The sequence below is a fragment of the Neophocaena asiaeorientalis genome, unplaced genomic scaffold, assembly GCF_003031525.2.
Source record: "Neophocaena asiaeorientalis asiaeorientalis breed wild unplaced genomic scaffold, Neophocaena_asiaeorientalis_V1.1 scaffold296, whole genome shotgun sequence".
Lineage (NCBI taxonomy): Eukaryota > Metazoa > Chordata > Mammalia > Artiodactyla > Phocoenidae > Neophocaena > Neophocaena asiaeorientalis.
The window spans coordinates 1,241,991-1,246,720 of NW_020175084.1; positions in this window are offsets into that span (position 1 = coordinate 1,241,991).

Sequence of the window (4,730 nt, forward strand, 5' to 3'; positions counted from 1 at the left end):
GGGGGGGGGGGGGGGAGAAAAACAGATTACTTACCTGATATACATGTATAACTTAGAGGAGATTGACCCTGCTCTCAAGAGTTTTGAATGAATAAGTGGTATGTGGATAAAAAAAGAGTATCATTTTTTTTTAAAAAAGAATAAGCTTTTTAAAAAGGCAATTACTGGGACTTCCCTGGGGGGTCCAGTGGTTAAGAATCCTTACTTCCACTGCAGGGGACGTGGGTTCAATCCCTGGTCAGGGACTAAGATCCCGAATGCCTCACAGGCAATTAAAAAAAAGGGGGGTGGGAATTGTAAAGGAAAGGAAAAGAAAAGTAATCATAGTATGATATATGGCTCCCTTGTGAATAATGCTAACACAGTCATAATAATGTAAACTCTCAATATGTGTTTAATTAAAAAGGATCATATAACTATACTGGGAGGTTAGATGGAGGAAGATTGTGCAAGTTTAGAGAGAAGCTGTTGGAAGTGTAAGATGGTTAATTTGTAGAAAGCAATTGGGAATATGTAAAATGACAGAAAAAAAACAAGAAATAGTAGTATAAACATGTTATTTAGAAATGGGGAAATAAATTCCATGAATAGCTAGTTGAAACAAATGTTTCTTCTGGTGAGAAGAATGATGGTGGGGATGAGTGTGGCACTGGACACTGTGTTTCAGCACAAGTCTTGTTAAAATCTGAGTACATGTATTTCTCTGATAAAAATTTAAATTATGAAAAGGCAGATGGTTAAAAATTGATGCTACTTAGAGCAGTTGTCAAAAAGTATGTAATGAAATATTAAAAAATTGCTCAATAAATCTATTTTCTTTAACAGCAAAAAAAGTGGACTTCTCTGGCTAGTTCAGACACTCATCTTCTGAATCTGAAGGAAGAGCATAGGAATAAGTCATCCATGAAAGTAAGTCCATGACTGCAGAGCAAAAAGAAATCAGGAAGCGTGCTCACTTTGGCAGCACATATACTGATTCACTTTGCTGTACAGTATAAACTAACACAACATTGTAAAGCAACTATACTCCAATAAAAAAAAACTATAAAAAAATGAAATAAAATTCGAATCACACAGAGAAGATTAGACACACAAATTTTATGAAGTGTTCCACATTTCTGGGGAGTTTGCAATTAGCAGAGGCAAACTAATATATATGGAATGGATGAACAACAAGGTCCTACTGTATAGCACAGGGAACTATATTCAATACCCTATGACAAACCATAATGGAAAAGAGTATGAAAAAGAATGTATATTGTATATAATATATATTATATATATAGATGTATAACTGAGTCACTATGCTGTACAGCAGAAATTAACACAACATTGTAAATTAACTATACTTCAAAAAAAAAGAGAAAGAAATGAGGAAGGGCCTAAAGCAATTTAGACAATGGGTCTACAGTAAATCATTAAATAGACATAAAGTTCTGATCTGCCTTCTGTTCAGCATTTCTAACTGTCATGGAAGTCTTGTTTGTAAGGGAACTCTGAGTCATTTGGCAGCCGGATTAGTACTCATATTCTCTTTCCTTCCTAAAAGGGAAGTGGTATAAAATTTGTGGTGTCCAAAATGAGTAGAAACAATGTTAAATAATTATAATGTTAAATAATTATAAAGTATTAAAAACAGAAAGAGATGGGGAGCAGGGAAAGAAAGGGATGGAGCGAGCAAGCAGGTGCATTAAACAGAATTTTATGACTTGACAATTTTTGTTACATTATTATATTGATATAAACCTTGGCAAAAAATTCTTTGAAGCTCCATCTGGAATGAATTTACTACTGGACCAGAAAAATAACTCAGTAAATTCTCGAAGTATTTGAAATGAAAGAGTACTATTCTTTAAATTCCTTCATTTAAATTTTGACAAAATAAGTAAAACACAGAGATTCTCCAAGAAAGAAAAGCAATGGAATAAACAAAAGGACCAAACCTCCTTTCCTCCCCTCAATGATTAATGATATAAATAAAGAAGAAGAAATTGTATTTCTTTATAATCAATTCTCAGCCATGTATCTCATTAATAGTTTGTCCTCCCTTTCACTTACTGAAATCATGCTTAATAATGTGTATCAAATGGAAGTTTTCTTTCAGAGCATATGTAGTGTCCTCTACTGGAACAGGACATCCCCAAGGCTTCAGATGGCCTTTGTAGCAAATTAGGGGGAAAGAGCAACAATGATGAAGGAGCCCTTCTCCTCCTTCCTCTTCTCTTTCTTCTTCCTCCTGCTCCTTCCCCTTTCCTCCTCTTTCTTTTCGAACAATCTGCTTAAACAAGAGATAAGGAGATCAGCAGAAAGAGAGTAGCTCAGCTTTGCTTAGCACCTCAATAAACAAAAACCAATTAATTACACTAGCTGAGAGTCTTCATCACCTTAGAGTCTTAAGGAAAGGAGATGCAAAAAGAAAGCATTACCAAATCAACAATATGTGGGTCAAGGATGAAGTATTTCTCTATCTCAGGCTGCTGTTAAAATTACTCTAGCTTGTGTTATTTTAGGCTATTTGGCAAAATCAACTAAAAAAAGCAATAGACTACAAAAGTAAAGATGAAATATTACCTCCTTCCAAAATATGACACTGTAAATAGTTCCTGTCATAGCAGAACCTTTCAAAATCTATTTTTCTAGTGTAATGAAATGGAAAAATTGAATTCCACAGAATTCCCTTCAGGGAGAATACTGTATCTGCACATAAGAAATGCCTTGTCTAACCTGTGTAGGTTGTAAGCCAAGAAATTGAGAGGGTCTGAATGTGGGTAGAAAGCCCTACATAAGACAAGTGGATGGACTTTGTGGTAGTTTCAGAAGAGGAAGAGAGAGAGAAAGGAAGAAAAGAAGGCAAGGAAGATGGGGAAGATGGCGGAAGAGTAAGACACGGAGATCACCTTCCTCCCCACAGATACATCAGAAACACCTACTGAACACTGGCAGAAGACCTCAGACCTCCCAAAAGGCAAGAAAATCCCCCACGTACCTGGGTAGGGCAAAAGAAAAAAGAATAAACAGAGACAAAAGAATAGGGAGGGGACCTGCCCCAGTGGGAGGGAACTGTGAAGGAGGAAAGTTTTCCACACGCTAGAAGTCCCTTCGCGGGCGGAGACTGCAGGTGGCGGAGGTGGGAAGAAGCTTCAGAGCCACGAAGGAGAGCGCAGCCACCAGGGTGCGGAGGGCAAAGTGGACAGATTCCCGCCCAGAGGATCGGTGCCGATTAGCATTCACCAGCTTGTCTGCTCACCTGCCACGACTGGCATGGGCTAGTAGCTGAGGTTTGGGCTTCAGTGCTTACACCCCACGGACAGCACTGGGGTTGGCAGTGTGAACACAGCCTGCAGGGGGTTAGTGTGCCACGGTTAGCCGGGAGGGAGTCCAGGGAAAAGTCTGGACCTGCTGAAGAGGCAAGAGACTTTTTATTGCCTCTTTGCTTCCTGGCGCGTGAGGAGAGAGGATTAAGAGCGCTGCTTAAAGGAGCTCCAGAGACTGGTGCGAGCCGCAGCTATCAGCGCGGACCCCAGAGATGGGCATGAGACACTAAGGCTGCTGCTGCCACCAAGAAGCCTGTGTGCGAGCACAAGTCACTATCCACACCTCCCTTCCGGGGAGCCTGTGCAGCCAGCCACTGCCAGGGTCCCAGGATCCAGGGACAACTTTCCCGGGAGAACGCACGGCGAGCCTCAGGCTGGTGCAACGTCCCAATGGCCTCTGCCACCGCAGGCTCGCCCTGCACTCCATACCCTTCCCTCCCCTCGGCCTGAGTGAGCCAGAGCCCCCGAATCAGCGGCTCCTTTAACCCCGTCCTGTCTGAGCAAAGAACAGATGCCCTCTAGTGACCTACACGCAGAGGCCAGGCCAAATCCAAAGCTGAGCCCCGGGAGCTGTGCAAACAAAGAAGAGAAAGGGAAATCTCTCCCAGCAGCCTCAGGAGCAGTGGATTAAATCTCCACAATCAACTTGATGTACCCTGCATCTGTGGAATACCTGAATAGACAACGAATCATCCAAAGGTGGACTTTGAGAGCAAGATTTATTACTTTTTCCCCTTTTCCTCTTTTTGTGAATGTGTATGTGTATACTTCTGTGTGAGATTTTGTCTGTATAGCTTTGTTTCACCATTTGTCCTAGGGTTCTATCTGTTCGTTTTTTTGTTTTTGCTTTAGTTTTTTTTTAACTTTTTAAAACAATTTTTTTCTTAATAATTTTTTTTTATTTTAATAACTTTATTTTATCTTACTCTATTTTATTTTATCCTCTTTCTTTCTTTCTTACTACTTTTTCTCCCTTTTATTCTGAGCCGTGTGGATGAAAGGCTCTTGGTGTTCAGCCAGGAGTCAGTGCTGTCTCTGAGGTGGGGGAGGCAACTTCAGGACACTGGTCCACAAGAGACCTCCCAGCTCCATGTAATATCAAACGGCAAAAATCTCCCAGAGATCCCCATCTCAACACCAGCACCCAGCTTCACTCAACGACCAAGGGCTAAACAATACAGTATTTAATAACAAAATGACCACTGAAGAATCAGAGAGGAAATAAAAAAATACCTAGAAACAAATGACAATGGAGACACGACGACCCAAAACCTATGGGATGCAGCAAAAGCAGTTTTAAGAGGGAATTTTATACTAGGGGTAAGACAGGAATAAAGACACAGACCTAGTAGAAAATGGACTTGAGGATATGGGGAGGGGAAGGGTAAGCTGTGACAAAGTGAGAGCATGGCATGG